The sequence below is a fragment of the Oncorhynchus clarkii genome, chromosome 8 (assembly GCF_045791955.1).
Source record: "Oncorhynchus clarkii lewisi isolate Uvic-CL-2024 chromosome 8, UVic_Ocla_1.0, whole genome shotgun sequence".
In the NCBI taxonomy this organism is placed as follows: domain Eukaryota; kingdom Metazoa; phylum Chordata; class Actinopteri; order Salmoniformes; family Salmonidae; genus Oncorhynchus; species Oncorhynchus clarkii.
The window spans coordinates 41454861-41476555 of record NC_092154.1 but is presented as its reverse complement, the minus strand read 5'-3'; the positions used below and the strand labels follow the sequence as shown (position 1 = coordinate 41476555).

At 41.3% G+C, this 21695-nt stretch overlaps 1 pseudogene; it reads left to right on the top strand.

Annotated features, from left to right (window-relative positions):
• Positions 1 to 18302, top strand: part of LOC139415451 (polyphosphoinositide phosphatase-like) — a 37983-nt pseudogene extending 19681 nt beyond the window's left edge.
• The last annotated feature ends 3393 nt before the right edge of the window (positions 18303 to 21695 follow it).

Below are 21695 nucleotides of genomic sequence, written 5' to 3'. Positions count from 1 at the left end.
TACTTGACTGAAGTTGTTATTGACCTTGTATATGCATGTAGTAATCAATCACCTCCACAGTCATGACATTAATAACTGAACTGGGATCTGTCCTCCGTTATACCCCCCCCCCCCCCCCCCGCTCTCCCAATGAGGGAGAGATGAAAGGGGAAATTGATAGATGCTGTTGTTGACAGCAAACATTGCTGAATAGGACCGGTGTGTGTGTGTGTGTGTGTGTTGTGTGTATATTGAGAGGTAAAGAAGAGAATTGAGAGGTAAGAGAGTGACAAAGGGGTAAAGAAGTGGGAGCAAGAAAGAGATGGAGGGTATAGAGAAGGGAACGATGATTAGCAGGGTTGGGGTTAATGCCATTACAATTCAGGAAGTAAATTCCAATTCAAGAATTTGCAAATTGTTATTAGAAACCATTATTATTTTATGCCTATGTGTTCCACCTTAACCTCTGTTGATCTACAGTATGGTCCTCCGGTTTACGAGTCACCCTCATCGCCAGGCACTTCAGTAAATTCAAGGGCACCCGCTTCCTCAAGAGAGGAGCCAACTGCGAGGTACCCATCCACCACATCCCGTTGCCATGATAACAGGACAAACTCTGGGTGGGTTATGTAGTGGGCATGAGGTTAAAACTTCTTGCTCCTACTTGAGACGCAGATGTCTCAAGTAGACACCTGGAAATGCAAATGCGCTACGCTAAATGCTAAATGTACTCGTTAAAACTCAAACGTTCATCAAAATTCACATGCAGGGTATTGAATTAAAGCTACACTCGTTGTGAACCTAGCCAACAAGTCAGATTTTTAAAATGCTTTTCGGCGAAAGCATGAGAAGCTATTATCTGATAGCATGCAACACCCCAAAATGCCTGAATGCGATGTAAACAAAGATATAGCTTAGCCGGCGCTACACAAAACGCAGAAATAAAATATAAAACATTCATTACCTTTGACAAGCTTCTTTCTTGGCACTCCTATATGCCCCATAAACATCACTATTGGGTCTTTTTTTCGTTTAAATCGGTCCATATATACCCAAAATAGCTTTCTATGGAAGCTGTGTCATTCAGAAAAAAACATTGTTTTTAAACGCTGCGTCATTTTTTAAAATTAAAAAAGTCGACGATAAACTTTCACAAAACACTTCAAAATACTTTTGTAATCCAACTTTAGGTATTAGTAAACGTTTATAATCTATCAAAATGATTACAGGGCGATGTATATTCAATAGCTCCTCGTTTTCAAATCAATGGCTGCCAATGTGCACATTCAAAACATCCTGGTGGAGACCGGAAGAAATTGAATCCAGTTAATGGATTTACCAAGAAAAAAGTCCCTGGAAAATGACGACAATGGCGACATCGTGTGGAATCTGTAGGAATTGCATGCAGGTCGATAATTAATTTTGTGCCCTTTTAACACCCATGAAAGTGACGCATGGAAATCATTTTTAGCTTTCAGAGAGCAGTTTTTCTTGCGCTTTTCGATGAAACACACAATCTGTTATAGTCACAGCCGTGATTTAACCAGTTTTAGAAACTTCAGAGTGTTTTCTATCTACACATACTAATCATATGCATATACTATATTCCTGGCATGAGTAGCAGGACGCTGAAAAGTTGCGCGATTTTTAACAGAATGTTCGAAAAAGGAAGGGGTAGACTTAAGAGGTAACATCTCTGTCTGCATCTCTTTGTGTGTGTGTCGAGTGGTTGATAAATGGGTTCAGAGTCAGTGTGCTGTGTTTTTGAGGTTCAGTGGTGAAGCCTTTTTCCCTCCATGCTGCTAAGCTTAGGCCCATGTTTAGTGTTTTCATTTGGGGATGAGTTTCTCGTTCAGTATACTGTATGGTCCTGACCATGAAACAATTACAGGTCCAAACTTGCACGATTTTATAAAATAAAAATAAATTAATAAATAAAACAATGTGGGGTCATCAAAGAGTATAGTTCTCAAGTAAATTGCCCTCATATGTAGATCAGGAGCTCTTCAAACAGAGGTTAAGGTGGTACAATAAGTATCTTACGTCATATTGGTGGTTTGCTCATCATGCAGAGGAGAGGGTGACGTAGCCAATGAGGTAGAGACAGAGCAGATCATCCATGATGCGTCGGTTATTACATTTACTATGTACACTACATGATACCTAAATCACCTATACGATATAACATTCTATCATCATTACCATGTACACTGTACCGAATCAATAATATCATGTATTCTACTGGTCTCTGGACATAACCCCATCATCCATACACTGTGAGATACGCTCACAGAGGTGCAGTGCTTACAGTAGTAGTTGTACAGTAGTGCTAATATAATGAACTATACACTGCCCAAACAGACCATGCTAGTATGATATGGTAATGTTTTCCATGGCAGAATGACGTGCAACGACCCAAGCAAGAGAGCTGAATAAATGCATAAAAAACTGCTGCTGGTTATCCTGAAGGGCATTTCTCTCTGTACCACTGTGAATGAGATGGAAGAGAAGCCAGGGTGCGTCCCCCCCATCTACTCCTCTTTTCATCCATCTTTCTTTTTCGTTATAACTCCAGCAGGATACAATAAATTCTAGGGTGTGTAAGAAAATGAAATTAGTCTGAGGATGACTGAGAATTAGTGTAGGGGTCTATGGCCCTACTATGATATACCATCTGACTCCATTATCATGTGAACACTATATGCCCATAATCGTACCCAGTGGGTATTGCCAATACTGCAAACCTCACCGCTCGTAATACTATAAGATGCACGTATTTAGGTTCATCATTATGTAAAGAGGCTAAGGAGGCTAAGGGACTAGGAGTTAATATCTTGCAATTGATGTCCTAGCATTAACCCTTGTGTAGTGTTCATGTTTTTGTTATTCACCCAATGTTTGCGGGTTTGATGGACCCACAGCATTATTGGGTTTTTAAAACAATACAGCCATAACAATATGTAAAATATTTCATACTTAGATATTGACTTCTATCAATTACAAGCAATAAAGACAGCATACATGGTTAGTATATGCCATTTACCTCTGCTAGATCACATTTATAAATCAAAAAGTGCTATTTGTTTTTTAAATTAAATTACACTTTTGTAAACAAAAATAAATTATAATCAAGACGGGTGGAATAAATAATGTTTAACTTGAACAAATATAAATGAAACAAGGTTTTCATTACTATTGATGCTTATTGTTTTGAACTGAAGAAATTGGAAGGACAAATTTTACATACAGTATTTTATGGAAATGATAAATGATTAAAAAAAATGTGTATGGTTCCTACCATTGTCAGATTACTCTTGAGGAGCTCCTGTCCCAGCTTGTGCGAAGTAAAACATGTGATGTTGTGGCCACATAGTCCCTGTGTCACATCCAGGCCAACCGCATCCGTTGGTTCTTCTCAGGAGCTCCTTCATCTGGCTTCCCCGTATACACTTGCAAGTCGCACGCATATGATGAAGCAGCATCACTGGCAGCCCAGATCTTGACTCCATATTTTGCGGGTTTTGACGGTATGTAGTGCCTGAAGGGGGAGTGGCTCTAAATGGCATAAGCTGCTCATCAGCAGTAACGTTGGGCCCAGGGTTGTAAAACACCCACTTGTCCCACACTGACCTGATTGCAGCTAGCTTGTCTCTCTGGCGCCGAGCTGGTCTGGTGTATCAGTTTTCAAAGCAGATTATCCTGGAAATAATGTGGAAGTTTTCCAGAGACATTGCTACACAGAAAAGTTCTCTGCCAGTTTCTGCATCCCACAGGGATTCTGTGGATTCCCTATCGGATCTGAAAACACCAGCAAGGATAAGAACCCCAAAGTATGCATGTAAATGAGTTGGGTCCATCTCTCCAAAAACACGTCTTCCTTCCAAATTAGTGCACTCCAGAATGATTTTTGGGATGGTGTCTGGGATGGACATGAGTAAGCACCATCTGCGTCGGCCCTGGTTTTATCCTATCACATTGGCAGCCATGCAGGGTGGCTCATTCCTTGGGCAAGAATACCATTCAATTTCACAATTGTTTTACTTCCATATTTTTCCTCCTGCAGGCTGCTGATGAGCTGGTTACTGATGGGCTGGTCCTGTGGCTGGCTGCTGACGGGCTGGTTCTGGGACTGGCTGAGGGTCAATCTTATCCTCTTCTTCTAACTCACTGTCTGACTCCGAATTGACAGAGACATGATCCTCATATTCAGAAAATTCTTCATCTTCCAAAGTGGAAGACGCTCCTTCCACACTAGCTTCTCTCTCTGCAAAAATAAAAATATATTTCTAAGGCCCTTTGAGCAGAGATGATTTTTGCCATACTGATTGATTGTGGTAAGGAGCCACCAATGCAAACCTATTTATTTGTTGTGTCCCTCCCCCAATTTGCACCTGGATGTGGTAGAATGTGGAAAAATACAACGAAAAACTTCTGTTTCAAAATAATGTATCATGTAACATTGTGCAGGTTCCTGCAAGACATTGTTTAGTTTCACACACTACAAAGGGTAAAGAGTGTGAGAAAAGCGGGAGTCAGGCAGACAGGCAGGGTTGACACACAGGTTCTAGGTGCTATGTTGAAAGAGCAGGCCCAGGGAGGAGGAAGACAGAGTGAAGGCACCCAGCAAACCTTTTTGTTTCATTTTTCCTTGTTTTCACCTACACACACTTTTCCACACGGCTCCTGTGGACCCGAACAACACATATGTAATATAAACGTGTAGGGGGGTGCACATTGTGCACTCAATGAAAATGTGTTATTTTACATGTTCTTCACAGAAAATGGCAAAGGCCAATGAGTCTCAGGTTGAAAAAATAGTTAATTGTTAACATTGAAAATGGGTCCCAAAGACCCAAACAAGGGTTAAATTATTGAGTTAAGCTTAGCTCAGAGATGCAGAGTTAGAGACCAAGCATATATGCTATGTGTATTGTGAGTAACATTTACCATTAGACATTTTACCAAATAATAATTCAAGGAATATTACTTGGAAATGTGAGGACTTCGGTTCGTATCCATTCGAAAAATAATCTGATTTGTTACAGTTACGGAATAAGAATATAATTAACAAGATAAAAATAATACAACATGTTCGAAGTCTTAACAGAATAGAAAAAAGTCATGGAAATTGTCATCAATAATAATGAGAGAGCAAGGTCAATCACCAATCAGGATATTACTTTATTCAAAACTTATTAATAAGGAAAGCGTAGAGTAATTGCTTCTATAATGATGAGGCTGGTGGGCTCAACACTACCAAGTGTTGTGGCGAGTAGCGCTGACATACGAAGAATACAAATATATTTTATAGCAAAGATACTCCCTTTCAGTCTACATGACAAACAGATGCATTGTATTTGCATTTATTATGGATTCACATTATTCTTCCTGGGGTCCAGCAAAATTAAGGCAGTTTATACAATTTAAAAACATTACAATACATTCACAGATTTCACAACACACTGTGTGCCCTCAGATCCCTACTCCACCACTACCACATATCAACAGTACTAAATCCATGTGTACTGTATGTATAGTGCTTATGTTATCGCGTGTCTGTGTGTTTGTGTGTGTGTGTATGCATGCGTTTTTGCCAATGTTTGTCTTGCTTCACAGTCTCTGCTGTTCCATAAGGTGTTTTTTTAATCTGTTTTTAAATCCAATTTTACTGCTTGTGTCAGTTACTTGATTTGGAATAGAGTTCCACGTAGTCATGGCTCTATGTAGTACTGTGTGCCTCCCATAGTCTGTACTGGACTTGGGGACTGTGAAGAGACCTCTTGTGACATGTCTTGTGGGGTATGCATGGGTGTCTGAGCTGTGTGCCAGTAGTTTAGACAGACAGCTCGGTGCATTCAACATACCTCTCATAAATAAAAGTAGTGAAGTCAATCTCTCTTCCACTTTCAGCCAGGAGAGATTGACATGCATATTATTAACATTAGCTCTCTGTGTACATCCAAGGGCCAGCCGTGCTGCCCTATTCTGAGCCTATTGCAATTTTTCTAAGTCCTTTTTTGTGGGACCTGACCACACGACTGAACAGTAGTCAAGGTGCGACAAAACTAGGGCCTGTAGGACCTGCCTTGTTGAAAGTGTTCTTAAGAAGGCAGAGAATCGCTTTATTATAGACAGACTTCTCCCCATCTTAGCTACTACTGCATCAATGTGTTTTGACCATGAAAGTTCACCATCTAGGGTTACTCCAAGCAGTTTAGTCATCTCAACTTGCTCAATTTCCACATGATTTATTACAAAATTTAGTTGACGTTTAGGGTTTAGTGAGTGTTATGTTCCAAACACAACACTTTTAGTTTTAGAAATATTTAGGGCTAACTTAGACCTTGCCATCCACTCTGAAACGAACTGCAGCTCTTTGTTGATTGTTGCAGTCATTTCAGTCACTGTAGTAGCTGACATGTATAGTGTTGAGTCATCTGCATACATAGACACTCTGGCTTTACTCAAAGTCAGTGGCATGTCGTTAGTAAACATTGAAAAAAGCAATGGGCCTAAACGGCTACCCTGGGGAATTCCTGATTCTAATTGGATTATATTTGAGAGGCTTCCATTAAAGAAGGCCCTCTTATGTTTTGTTAGACAATTAACTCTATCGACATTATAGCAGGGGTTGTAAAGCCATAACACATACAATTTCCAGCAGCAGACTACTACTAACAATCATTTTATCATCAATTTCTCTCAGTCAATCATCAGTCATTTGTGTAAGTGCTTTGCTTCTTGAGTGTCCTTTCCTATAAGCATGTAGAAATTGGAATGGGTCACAGGGTGAAACTTGATATATGAGAAAGAAATATCCCACAGCCAGATATCATTTTCTACGAAGACTATTCTTATTGTTCAGAGTCTGGCTTCTAAGACAAGGGTCCAATCTCGTCTCAATTGTCAACTCCAGATACTCCCATCTCAATTAAAACCCCTTCTTGACCACACGCCTGGACAAGCTCACTGAGGGGAGTGAGCCTCTAGGTCATACACTATCCCAGGATAGGTGCAACATCAGAGATGACATACAATGGTTCCAGATACTACCCCACACATCTTGTCTCAGAACTTATCTCCCTCAAGGCCAAAGGAGAGAGTGAATGGCGCACAGACATTGTGGAGACAAGTAGTTGGTTCACCATTAATCACGCCATTCCTTCACATGGTTTAAAAATAGGTAAAGACACATTCACATGTGAAGACAAGTTCCCTCCTGTCCCACTTCTCTTTCTGATATTCTTTCTGATATTCTCCAGGGACATGTGAAAGACAAGCTTGACTTCTCCCCTCTTTGGGCCCCTGGTGACTGAGACCCAGCTGAGGGAGGAAGTGCAACTGCCAACACCAGAGTCCAAAGGGATGCATTCCATTAACAACCATATCATATAAGCATATTATGCACATAAGAAATCTTAATTATCTATGTTACCTAAGTAATTATGATTCTTCCCCCACAAAATTCCCCACTATGACTCCACAATCTAAGTTTAAGCCCAGCTTTTATTCTTCCGTGATCTCCAGATTCCAATATCTCTCATCGTCTAATTAACATCACCAATCAAATGCTGAGGTCCCCCAACCCCTAGAATAGCAGGACCTAAACAAGATGGTGGACTGAACACAGTGGTGCAGATCGCCTCAAGATATCATATGCAAAATCTGTATCTTAGATTAAATATTAGCCTTTACATACTCATGGGTAGTAACCTTCAATCTGGATAACAACACAAAACAAATCATAAGGCTAGAAAAATGTATTGACAAATATTATGAAAACAAGCAACACCCAAACATGACGGAGAGTAAACATGGAGAATGAATCTCCAAAAGAAAACAAGACTCCTCGACGGACACAGACACCACTGGGAATGGTAAGGGTGGAAACCGATCTGTTAAAATCGATACATGACAAACTGGGTATACTTTAATTAGTCAGTAAAGATATAAAGGACCCTCGAGACGAGTGACGATAAAGCTACGGCAATGGAGAAAGAAACAAACAAGCTAAAAGGGACAGTCAAAAAGATTGAAATGGACGTTAATGAACTTTAAAATCTTTCTGAGAGAAGCCTTACTTGACATACAGACTAGATCTATGAGAGAAAAGCTGGTACTTATTTGGATCCAAGAACAATAAGGAGAAGTTCCTGAAAGTGTGATGAAGGAATTCTTTCTTACAGCGCTTCAGATCCCACGCGAAGCTGTCGACAAAATCCAACTCGAACATGTACACCATTTCGGAAAGAGAGGACAGAGATATGAGCGCCCAATCATTGACAAATTTGCTTTCTTTACAGATAAAATAACGGTTAAAAGCCTTGGTAAAAGTCTCGCTGGCACGAAAATGGGCATGAATGATCAGTTCCCGGAGGAAATTGCAGAACGTGGCAAAGTTCTGTACCCAATCTTCAAGGAGAATAGATTCAAAGGGAAATGTGTCGCTCTCGTATTTGATCAACTGAATATTGACAACCAAATGTTCCGAGACACAAAGACTACTCCATGGCTATTTTAAATATTACACAGTTCCCATAGAGGAGTCAAATAATGTAACACCCAATACTAGCCATGGTAGGGATTGTAATAAAATATATATATATAGAAAAGCAATAAAATACAACAATTGTTACAGAAATAAACTACAACTACACTATACCATTCTAGATAGGGAATGTTGGAAAATAATTAGTATTTAACTTTCCATTTATGGTATTTTATAAATGGATAAGACAGCATTAGAAGAAAGGATAACTAGCAAAATAATAGATCTTCAAATATAAGGAACTGGAACACAAAATTATTCAATCAACATGGTAGAGATGAAACACAGCAAACTGAGGACATGGAAGGCACAGAATGTGTGGATGTACTGTGATGGAAGGTGTGGTGTGTGTTTGGAAAAGTGTCCATGAGCCCATGTGTGTTTGTGAGCAGGGGTTGTGAGAGAAAGCTTTCAATTTTGTGCATATATGGGATATACATTTAAAAATAAATTATAAGTATTGTTTATTTATTTATTGTCCTATCATGATGGAACGGTACCCAACCCTATACCCTAGACACCCACCTGAGTGACCCATACACTTAGGAGTCCTTATCTGTTCTATGGGCCTTCTGTAAGTAGCCAATATGCAGCCAAATCAGAAAGGTGAATGCGGTCAGAGACCAACTAAAGCAGCACAGCCCCCTCAAGATTCTGAGCCTGCTTAGCTTGGCAGGGTTGGTCGAACGCAGATCAGGGTGCCTTGTGAGAATTTGTCAGTGAGTGGGTAACCCGCCTCTACCATCCATTCTATTGGCGAACGTGCAATCACTGGAGAATAAACTGGATGAACGCTGTTTGAGACTATCCTAACAATGGGACATAAAAAAAATGTAACATTGTGGCTGAACGATGACGCAGATCATTTACAGTTGGCTGGGTTTTCCATGCATTGTCTATTTGTTATTAACAGCTGGAATGCAATGTATAATATTAAGGTAGTCTCGAGGTATTGCTCACCGGAGGTAGAGTACCTCATGACAAGCTGTAGACCACACTATCTACCAAGAGAATTTTCATCTATATTTTCGTAGCCGTCTATTTACCACCACAATCCGATGCCGGCACTAAGACCGCACTCAAAGAGCTATATATGGCCATAAGCAAACTAGAAAATGCTCATCCAGAGGAGGTGCTCCTAGTGGCCGGGGACTTTAATGTAGGAAAACTTTATTCCGTTTTCCCTCATTTCTACCAGCATGTCACACATGCAACCAGAGGGGAAAAAAAAACTCTAGACCACCTTTACTCCACACACAGAGACGTGTACCTACTGACGCAATACCCGCTTAAACCAGAAGCCAGCCACACTAATGTGTCAGAGGAAACACCGTACACCTGACGACCGTGTCAATGTGCATGTGCCTGGCCTTCCACAGGAGTCGATAGAGTGTGCCAGTCAAATCCTCCCCTAACCCAGACAACGCCCCACAGGTCGGGAGGCTCACCAACACCATCATTAAGTTTTCTGATGACAACGGGGATAGGTCTTATCACCAACAATGATAAGACAGACTATAGGGACGAGGTCAAAGACCTGTCCCTCAATGTGAGCAAGACAAAGGAGATGGTCGTGGACTACAGGAAAAGGAGGGCCGGACATGCCCCTATTCACATCAACAGGGCTGTAGTGGACCGGGTCGAGAGTTTCAAGTTACTTAGTGTCCACATCACCAAAAAACTATCATGGTCCAAACACACAAAGACAGTCGTGAAGAGGGCACGACAATGCCTTTTCCCCCTCGGGAGATTGAAAAGATTTGTTATGGGTCCCCACATCCTCAAAAAGTTCTACAGCTGCACCATCCAGAGCATCCTGACCGGTTACATCACCACCTCGTATGGCAACTGCTCGGCATCCGACCACAAGGCGCTACAGAGGGTAGTGCGTACTGCCCTGTACATCACTGGGGCCAAGCTCCCTGCCATCCAGGACCTACAGTGCCTTGCGAAAGTATTCGGCCCCCTTGAACTTTGCAACCTTTTGCCACATTTCAGGCTTCAAACATAAAGATATAAAACTGTATGTTTTTGTGAAGAATCAGCAACAAGTGGGACACAATCATGAAGTGGAACGACATTTATTGGATATTTCAAACTTTTTTAACAAATCAAAAACTGAAAAATTGGGTGTGCAAAATTATTCAGCCCCCTTAAGTTAAACAACTTCTTATGGAGGTGGTCCCTGTACAGGGACCGCTCAGCGGAAATTTCAGAGCGCCACCTATAGTACTTTACTTAGTACTCAACAAATCTCAAACTTTCATAAAAATACACATGCAAGGTACTGAATTAAAGCTACACTCGTTGTGAATCTAGCCACCAAGTCAGATTTGTAAAATGCTTTTCGGCGAAAGCATGAGAAGCTATTATCTGATAGCATGCACCCCCCAAAATACCAGCACGACACGTAAACAACAGATTTTGCAGTAGCCGGCGCTACCCAAAACGCAGAAATAAAATATAAAACATTCATTACCTTGGACGAGCTTCTTTGTTGGCACTGCTATATGTCCCATAAACATCACAATTGGGTCTTTTTCCCGATTAAATCCGTCATTGTATACCCAAAATGTAATTTGCTGAAGGCCAGTCTGATGCTGCAAAAAGTCAATTTACAAGACGCAACGTAACTTTTTAAAATTACAAAAGTCGCCTATAAACTTTTACAAATCACTTCAAACGACTTTTCTAAACCAACTTTAGGTATTAATAAACGTTAATGATGTATCAAATTGATCACGGGGCGATCTGTATTCGATAGCAGCAAGTCTGGAAATCATCGTCCATTTTTTCAGTTTCACAACATACTGTGGTGCGCCTCAAGAAAGGAGGGGTCTATTCGTGTTGTAACCAATGATACTGTGGAAGCTGTAGGCGTTTACAGGGGATTCGCATATATTTTCTCTCGTCTTAAACAATACATTGAATGGCGGACTAATATTTTTGTTTTTGTTTTTGGTAAACAGTTTTACCAGGGATTTTTACTCCTAAACACGTTCTGTTATAGCCACAGACCCGATTTAACCAGTTTTAGAAACTTCAGAGTGTTTTCTATCCACACATACTTATCATATGCATATACTATATTCCTGGCATGAGTAGCAGGACTTTGAAATGTTGCGCGATTTTTAACAAAAAGCTGTGAAAATTCGCATCATCCATAACAGGTTTTAATACTTTGTAGCGTCACCTTTTGCTGCGATTACAGCTGTAAGTCGCTTGGGGTATGCCTCTATCAGTTTTGCACATCGAGAGACTGACATTTTTTCCCATTCCTCCTTGCAAAACAGCTCGAGCTCAGTGAGGTTGGATGGAGAGCATTTGTGAACAGCAGTTTTCAGTTCTTTCCACAGATTCTCGATTGGATTCAGGTCTGGACTTTGACTTGGCCATTCTAACACCTGGATATGTTTATTTTTGAACCATTCCATTGTAGATTTTGCTTTATGTTTTGGATCATTGTCTTGTTGGAAGACAAATCTCCGTCCCAGTCTCAGGTCTTTTGCAGACTCCATCAGGTTTTCTTCCAGAATGGTCATGTATTTGGCCGTTGCTTTTACGCCAAACATAACGTTTTGCATTGTTGCCAAAAAGTTCAATTTTGGTTTCATCTGACCAGAGCACCTTCTTCCACATGTTTGGTGTGTCTCCCAGGTGGCTTGTGGCAAACTTTAAACAACACTTTTTATGGATATCTTTAAGAAATGGCTTTCTTCTTGCCACTCTTCCATAAAGGCCAGATTTGTGCAATATACGACTGATTGTTGTCCTATGGACAGAGTCTCCCACCTCAGCTGTAGATCTCTGCAGTTCATCCAGAGTGATCATGGGCCTCTTGGCTGCCTCTCTGATCAGTCTTCTCCTTGTATGAGCTGAAAGTTTAGAGGGACGGCCAGGTCTTGGTAGATTTGCAGTGGTCTGATACTCCTTCCATTTCAATATTATCACTTGCACAGTGCTCTTTCGGATGTTTAAAGCTTGGGAAATCTTTTTGTATCCAAATCCGGCTTTAAACTTCTTCACAACAGTATCTCGGACCTGCCTGGTGTGTTCCTTGTTCTTCATGATGCTCTCTGCGCTTTTAACGGACCTCTGAGACTATCACAGTGCAGGTGCATTTATACGGAGACTTGATTACACACAGGTGGATTGTATTCATCCTCATTAGTCATTTAGGTCAACATTGGGTCATTCAGAGATCCTCACTGAACTTCTGGAGAGAGTTTGCTGCACTGAAAGTAAAGGGGCTGAATAATTTTGCACGCCCAATTTTTCAGTTTTTGATTTGTTAAAAAAGTTTGAAATATCCAATAAATGTCGTTCCACTTCATGATTGTGTCCCACTTGTTGTTGATTCTTCACAAAAAAATACAGTTTTATATCTTTATGTTTGAAGCCTGAAATGTGGCAAAAGGTCGCAAAGTTCAAGGGGGCCGAATACTTTCGCAAGGCACTGTATGTTGTCTTGTTTATTTCCAATGAATCTTCAGTGGATCTGGGTCAGGGGCTTTAGAAAGGTATTGAACACCAGAACCAATGGTGGCTGTTGATATTGAAACCTCAAGATGGAGATGATGCCCAACTTTTATCAGCACCTACTATGAGATGTTTTTTTGTTGTTGTTGAGATTCCCTCTCCTCACCTCAGACGGGTGTGTTGAGGAATAACTGTGTGGACTGTCTGTACCGTACTAACTACGCCCAGTTCATAGTGGGGAAGTGTGCTCTTGTCTGTCAGCTCTACTCTCTGGGCATGATTGACAAGCCAAGGTTGCAGTTTGACACAGACTGTGTCAGGTTAAACCCTACCCTACTCCTTATTCTCGCCAGAGATTCATTTAAACATTACTGAAAGCTGACATAAGAACTTAAAGCATTCAGTACATCAAATATACATTGACTTCAGTTCTCTAACCTCTAACCTTGCGGTGCCCCCTGTGTGACCTTTACCCCCATGTAGGCTTTTTGAGAAGCTGTATGAGGACCATGGGGGCCACCCTGTCTCTGCAGTACAGGGGCTCCCAGCTGGGCCACAGGGTCAAGACCTACCGCAAGATAACCCCCTGGACACAGCACTCAAAAGACATCATGCAGACCCTGTCCTGCTACGACAGCAATGCTTTCTCAGGTAGACACCACACACACACACCCCTGCCCTGTAATTATGAGACCACTGCTTAACTTATCCACTAGTGAATTCCTTTCACCCCATCCTCATCCCCTCACTCCCCTCCCCTTCTCCCACTACTGTTGAACCAGTGCTCCCACTACCTCCATGCTCTCTCTGTCAGATAATGGGAGCCCTGCCAATTAATCTGTCTGTCCTTCCACCCACACCTGCCCCCCATGAACCTACCACCCCTGCCTCTCCCCGTTACCATGGAAACACTGATTCGTCATCCAGACCTGAACTCTTGTTACATAACAAGATCCAGCTCTCCCCCATCATCTTTCATTTCCCCAAAGCTTTACATTTCAAAGAAAATCAATGATGAGCTTGTAGACCCAGTGTACGGTGAGCGGCGACCTCTTAATAATATCATACATCAAGTGAATTGTACATACTCTCTCCCACGACCTTGCACACACACACACACGCATGCACATACACACACACTGTGAAGGCACATTGTTAGCATTACAGTGGATACTATGGCTGTAGAGTATTCTGGTAGACAAACACTTTGTAGAGAGCTGGACATTATCCTCATAAATCAACCCTAAATGTACAGTGCATTCAGAAAGTATTCAGATCCCTTGACTTTTTCCACATTTTGTTATGTTACAGCCTTATTCTAAAATGGATTAAATACATTTTTCCCTCATAAATCTACACACAATATCCCATAATGGCAAAGTGAATACAGTTTTTTTTTTTATTGTTGCAAATTTATTAAAAGAAGAACACAGAAATATCTTATTTACATAAGTATTCAGACCCTTTGCTATGAGACTCAAAATGTAAAATCTTTCCAACATGTAACATTTTTCCATGTTTCCATTGATCATCCTCGAGATGTTTCTACAACTTTATTGGAGTCCACCTGCGGTAAATACAATTGATTGGACATAATTTGGATAGGAACACACCTGTCTATATAAGGTCCCACAGTTGACAGTGCATGTCAGAGCGAAAACCAAGCCATGGGGTCGAAGGAAGCTCCGAGACAGGATTATGTCGAGGCACAGATCTGGGGAATGGTACCAACAATTTATGCATAATTGAAGCTCCCTAACAATACAGTGGCCTCCATCATTCTTAAATGTAAGAAGTTTATTTATTTAATCAATTTTAGAATAAGGCTGTAACGTAACAAAATGTGGATAAAGTCAAGGGGTCTGAATACTTTCCAATGCACTGTAAATGTGTCCATTTAGTTATTGATTGCATTTACTGGCACCGTTGTTTGAGGACATATTCTCATTTCCAACAACATTCTAGGGAAGAGTTAAAGTAGAGAGCAGAGGGGTAGAACTCTCCATTGTTGTTGCCTTGGAGTACCTTAGAACAGCCAATATAGAACACAGGGGAAATCTTCAATACAGAGCACTAAGTGTTATGTTCCTGGCTTTATCCCTTTAAATCACAATGGCTCTATATTTCTTACTTCACAGACCTCTGGTATTGTAGAACACTGTAGACACAGAGTTTATTAGAAAAGCTTCCCCTTGTCTCTGTTTCATATCTCTCCTGTTTAGTGGAGGATTTAATAGAGCTGTAGAAATTCCCCCGGGTCTCCCAGATAATTTTCTTCTGAATCACCCTCACACACTCCCACGTGAAAATACTTATTCACACACGCACCACAGAACCCATATCTCCCTTCAGTCACACTGCCATCTTACAGAGGACAAAATGGCTTCTCAGCTCGTTAACCAACACATTATTTCCTACTCAGGACTTTAGTGAGGAATGCGACTCTGAAGTGTTTTACTGGAGGCCTTGATCGATTTACCTCAATCCTAGTGAGTCATGGGATTGATCCACTCAACAGAGATGCCTGATGGGAGAGATGGTAATATTGGATTATAGGGGGAATTGTTTATTTAGATGAGATTATTATCGTTGATGTTATTGCATCATGGTCTTTTCATATTAAAACTTTTGAGGCTCCCTAGGTTGATGTAATTGACTTTGTGTGTTGACTACATACACACAGTGTGTGTCTGTGTGTTTGAGTGTCTGGCTGTGTCTTCTCATCACTATCTGCTCCCTCTGCCCCTATACACACACACACACACACACACACACACACACACACACACACACACACACACACACACACACACACACACACACACACACACACACACACACACACACACACAGGGCTTTGGAGGTGAGTTATCTGATTGTGGTGGTAATGCAACTTTAGTTCAGTGAAATGACATGCACTAGATCCTCAGGGGTCATATAAGATATCCACAAAGAGCTCTGCTGGGGCCTGGCTGGTATGGAGTGAGTGGGAGAAAAAAAATAGGGCTTGAGAAGTGAGTGAGAGAAAAGAGGGGATCAAGGGCCTGAGAGTGTGATGCACTTGAGTTCAGTAAGTGCATTCTCACTGTGTTGTAGCTTCACTGTCTGCTGAGTGAGAGTGGGAATCAGGTTAATGTCCCAGTGTGGTGGCCAGGTCTTCATTAGTGAGCTTAGTGCATTGCGTGTGTGTGTGTCTTTATGTGTGTGTTGGCACGTTCCACACCTCACACTGTCCAATTTACAGTAGCTATTACTGCGGAGAAAATGCCATGCTATTGTTTGAGGAGAGCTCCTAACCACAAAATACTTTTTTCACAGAAATAAGTTTGATAAATTCACCTCTGAAGTTGAAATGTGTACTTACATTCTGAAATCTTGCTCTGATTTATCATCCAAAGGGTCCCAGAGGTAACATGAAGGGTCGTTTTGTTAGATAAAATCCTTTTTCATATCCTAAAAAGGTCCATATAGAGTGCACGATCGATTTTGTATTTCCACTCGTTCAATTTGCAAATAAAGGAATCTGTGAAAATCTAACCCTAAACGTTGTTTCAACCAGTCAAATCACGTTCGTATGTATTCCTCAGAGATCCTAGAACATAACCAGACTTCACTATATAATTAGGGGTGTATCCTATAGGACACCAAATTAGGTCAGAGAGCGACGCCTTCTTGGCACGCCGATGACGCGGCCGGTCTTCATTTGATTGACTGTATCTTTATCAAATAAGCACCAATCGGTGTCAAACAAAGCTAGCTAGATAGCCAATGAGCTGGGCTTTATGGGAGTATCTGGAAACCCTGTATCTGTTGCAAAATGAAGGGGCTAACCTTTTGTGACAGCATGCCTTTTCCTTTTGCACAAAAATGATCAGAATATTCAGAGTTATGAAAATTGATTGTTTTGCAAATGTTGAACTTATAATATGGCTACTAATACTGGAAAGCTAAATCAAAGTCCAGTATACAGATTTGACGATATTCTTGCAGAAAAACGTAATATGAATGCAACTGTCTAGAGACTGTATGCGCACACACACACCAGCTCCACAAATATTTTCTAAATTTTAAGCTTTCACTCCATTTCTCAGTTTTATACCCTAAATAAATGTTATTTGGAGAAGGACAGAAATTGCCTTGACATTACATTGTACTGTACACATGTAATCAATTACATTGGGAGCTGTGGAGGATGTACAGAACAGAGAAACTGCATTGTTTAATTAAAAGAACACAAGCTGTCTCACACACACACACACACACACACAGTTCCCTCACCTGTCTCCCATGTACAATTAACAAACATCGATGACACACCCTAATAATATGACAAAAACATGTTTATTTTCTTCTCATTGACGTATGTGGACTCGTGTGCCTGCGTGTGTACTTCTATTGTTTGACATTAATTCCTATCCCCTGATTTATTGAACAAATCTTCAGCTGAAAATTGCCTGTAGAAATTACCAGGGAGAGAGAGTGAGAGCGTGTAATTGCAGCCAAACACCCTCGCTTAGTGGCTAATTACCCGCCATGGCCATTAGTACATTACCACATGGCTACGGGGCAGAGAGGGAGGTGTATCTTACCAATCACACCTCGCCCCACCGCAAAACATGACACAACATGTGGCACATAGACGCTAAATGCACACACACATGCGCACCTGCACCAACCAAACTATTATCTCTACAGCACCCACCTGCCACACGCCCAAACCGTGTAGTCAGCATCATGATGTAGTCTGGTTTTAATTGTGTTTTCCTTTCAGTGATGCTTTCATCTCAGGAGCCCCTGGAGCTTTTCATGTAGATATAGTTTGATTGGATTATACATCTTCCTTGTCTCTCTCTCTATCCTCATCTTCCATTTCCCATCTTCCATTGGCACCTCAGACCAAGGTCTGATATAAGATCGACATTCAGACGACTGACCACAGCAGAGGCTCAACTGACCAACACTATAGACCAATTTGACTCCCTGTTACACCTCAGTCCCGTGCATATTGTCTCCTTTCTCTTCTGTCTTTTCTTTCTCTCCCTCTGTCTCTCTCCCTCTACCCCCCCCCCCTTCAGTTTCAGACCGGCAGGATGCCATCAACCTGTTTTTGCAGGTGTACCAACCATTAGAGTCTAAGCCTCACCTCTGAGAGCTGCCCACTGACTTCTACCTGCAGCAGAGGAACTCTATGGCAGTGTTTCCCAACCCTGATCCTCGAGTACCCCCAACAGGACACAGTTTAGTTGGCAAACTAGTCCTTGACAAACACACATCATTCAATTCATTGAGGGCTTGATGATTAGCTGACAATTGAATCAGGTGTGCTTGTCCAGGGATACAAAAAAATGTGTACTGTTGGGGGTACTCAAGGACCAGGGTTGGGAAACACCCATGACAGGCGCAGGTACACGCACGCACGCATACAGTACACACGCACACACACACAGTTTTGTACAGCTAACCTTGTGGCAACACAGAATTCAGTCCCATTCAAAATCCGATTTTCCCTAATTCCTTACCTAATGGATACGAATCATCATGGCAAGCACATAAAGTTAGCCTTTTGTAGCAGCTAGAACTGATCACTTGTTTGTCAGTGACAAGTACAGTGCCTTGCGAAAGTATTCGGCCCCCTTGAACTTTGCGACCTTTTGCCACATTTCAGGCTTCAAACATAAAGATATAAAACTGTATTTTTTTGTGAAGAATCAACAACAAGTGGGACACAATCATGAAGTGGAACGACATTTATTGGATATTTCAAACTTTTTTAACAAATCAAAAACTGAAAAATTGGGCCTGCAAAATTATTCAGCCCCTTTACTTTCAGTGCAGCAAACTCTCTCCAGAAGTTCAGTGAGGATCTCTGAATGATCCAATGTTGACCTAAATGACTAATGATGATGAATACAATCCACCTGTGTGTAATCAAGTCTCCGTATAAATGCACCTGCACTGTGATAGTCTCAGAGGTCCGTTAAAAGCGCAGAGAGCATCATGAAGAACAAGGAACACACCAGGCAGGTCCGAGATACTGTTGTGAAGAAGTTTAAAGCCGGATTTGGTTACAAAAAGATTTCCCAAGCTTTAAACATCCCAAGGAGCACTGTGCAAGCGATAATATTGAAATGGAAGGAGTATCAGACCACTGCAAATCTACCAAGACCTGGCCGTCCCTCTAAACTTTCAGCTCATACAAGGAGAAGACTGGTCAGAGATGCAGCCAAGAGGCCCATGATCACTCTGGATGAACTGCAGAGATCTACAGCTGAGGTAGGAGACTCTGTCCATAGGACAACAATCAGTCGTATTTTGCACAAATCTGGCCTTTATGGAAGAGTGGCAAGAAGAAAGCCATTTCTTAAAGATATCCATAAAAAGTGTTGTTTAAAGTTTTCCACAAGCCACCTGGAAGACACACCAAACATGTGGAAGAAGGTGCTCTGGTCAGATGAAACCAAAATTGAACTTTTTGGCAACAATGCAAAACGTTATGTTTGGCGTAAAAGCAACACAGCTCATCACCCTGAACACACCATCCCCACTGTCAAACATTGTGTTGGCAGCATCATGGTTTGGGCCAGCTTTTCTTCAGCAGGGACAGGGAAGATGGTTAAAATTGATGGGAAGATGGATGGAGCCAAATACAGGACCATTCTGGAAGAAAACCTGATGGAGTCTGCAAAAGACCTGAGACTGGGACGGAGATTTGTCTACCAACAAGACAATGATCCAAAACATAAAGCAAAATCTACAATGGAATGGTTCAAAAATAAACATATCCAGGTGTTAGTATGGCCAAGTCAAAGTCCAGACCTGAATCCACTCGAGAATCTGTGGAAAGAACTGAAAACTGCTGTTCACAAATGCTCTCCATCCAACCTCACTGAGCTCGAGCTGTTTTGCAAGGAGGAATGGGAAAAAAATTCAGTCTCTCGATGTGCAAAACTGATAGAGACATACCCCAAGCGACTTACAGCTGTAATCGCAGCAAAAGGTGGCGCTACAAAGTATTAACTCAAGGGGGCTGAATAATTTTGCACGCCCAATTTTTCAGTTTTTGATTTGTTAAAAAAGTTTGAAATATCCAATCAATGTCGTTCCACTTCATGATTGTGTCCCACTTGTTGTTGATTCTTCACAAAAAAAATACAGTTTTATATCTTTATGTTTGAAGCCTGAAATGTGGCAAAAGGTCGCAAAGTTCAAGGGGGCCGAATACTTTCGCAAGGCACTGTAACATGACCAGATCGACCAATACAATTCAATTTCACATATCGCGCCAAAACGGCCCAATCACATCGTAGCAGGATTTTCTAACAGTAAAAAAAAGGTAGCTACATGCCATGACAAAAAAGGTTTCCTAATCAACTTGAAAATGAATGAAGCCTAACGAGGTTGAGCAGGTTCAGGAGACAATACAGACAATACAAACACACAGAGACAGAGCGAGTGGCCGGGTCTTCTGAAGACCACGACAAAGGAAATCCCTGGCCGCATCTCAAAGAACACTTAAGTTTCAAGCAGAGAAGAGGAGACAGTGTAATTATGGAATGTAAGCTCTGCTTACCAAAGAGGGTGGAGGTGGCTGCCTACAATAACTCTGCGTCAAACTTGAGGAAGCATGTAATGGTGCGAAAAGTAAGTTTTAAATATATGTTATTTTGTTGTGTAGGTTATGTAATGTAGCTAACAAAGTGTTGCTACTAGCCAGTTGCATTCAATCTGTAGCATAATGCTAACTTTAGCTAGCTCATCCTGTTGCTAGCTAGATAGAAGCTAACCCTGACCAACGTCTTTACACAGCTGAAGGAACTATAAGCTGTAGTGCGGGCTACTACCGCATTGACATTATGGTGACTAGTAGCTAGCCATCCCCATAGGGTAAGTTGTTGGGGATAGCTAAAAGTTAAATTAAGGAACTTGTGAAGATAAAATAAATAACAAATTTTGAGACCTGGGATTTTAAGGTGTGTGCATTATCTTTTTTTTGCATGCTTATTACCTAACGTAAACTCACTGACTTTTGTACATTGCCTTGGTCCGTACAATTGACCTTATTTTAGCGCCCAAAAAACGTAATACTTCCAGATCAACTGTAATGTCAATACCATTGTAAAGCACAATTTCTCCCCTTTCCAACAGAATTCATGCCGAGATCTTCATGATGCCCATCTCTGCATGATTCAAGAAGGCAATGAGCTCCGTCGGGTCTTTTAAAAAATGGCGGGTGGGGAAGTGAAACTAATGCGTGGTAGTGAGAAGGAGAGATGTCATGTGGGAAAACGGCTTTTTTTCACTCAATCTGTTCAACTTATCACCTTATCACCTCTAAAATGTAAATAAAACACTATAAAGAGTTTATATAATGTGTCATTACATACCTATTTGAAGGTTTGTGTCGAATATGAATCTGGTTTTTAGGGCGGCGCTAAAGTGATCTTCAGAAGTAAACAGCGGCTTTGAGAATCATGATCGCTTGCAGTGATGACACAAAAATGACTAGGTATCCCCCCTTACCCCCGTCACTGTCCATTTCTTGTTTTTAAATTATGAGAGAAGTGCTACACCTGGTGGAGAGAGATTGTAAGACATAAATAGTTGCCTTATGCGTGCTGTACGTTACGGCATGACACGTCACGATGTAATGGAGGGTCCGTTTTTTTCAACTTTTCTCCAATACTATAGA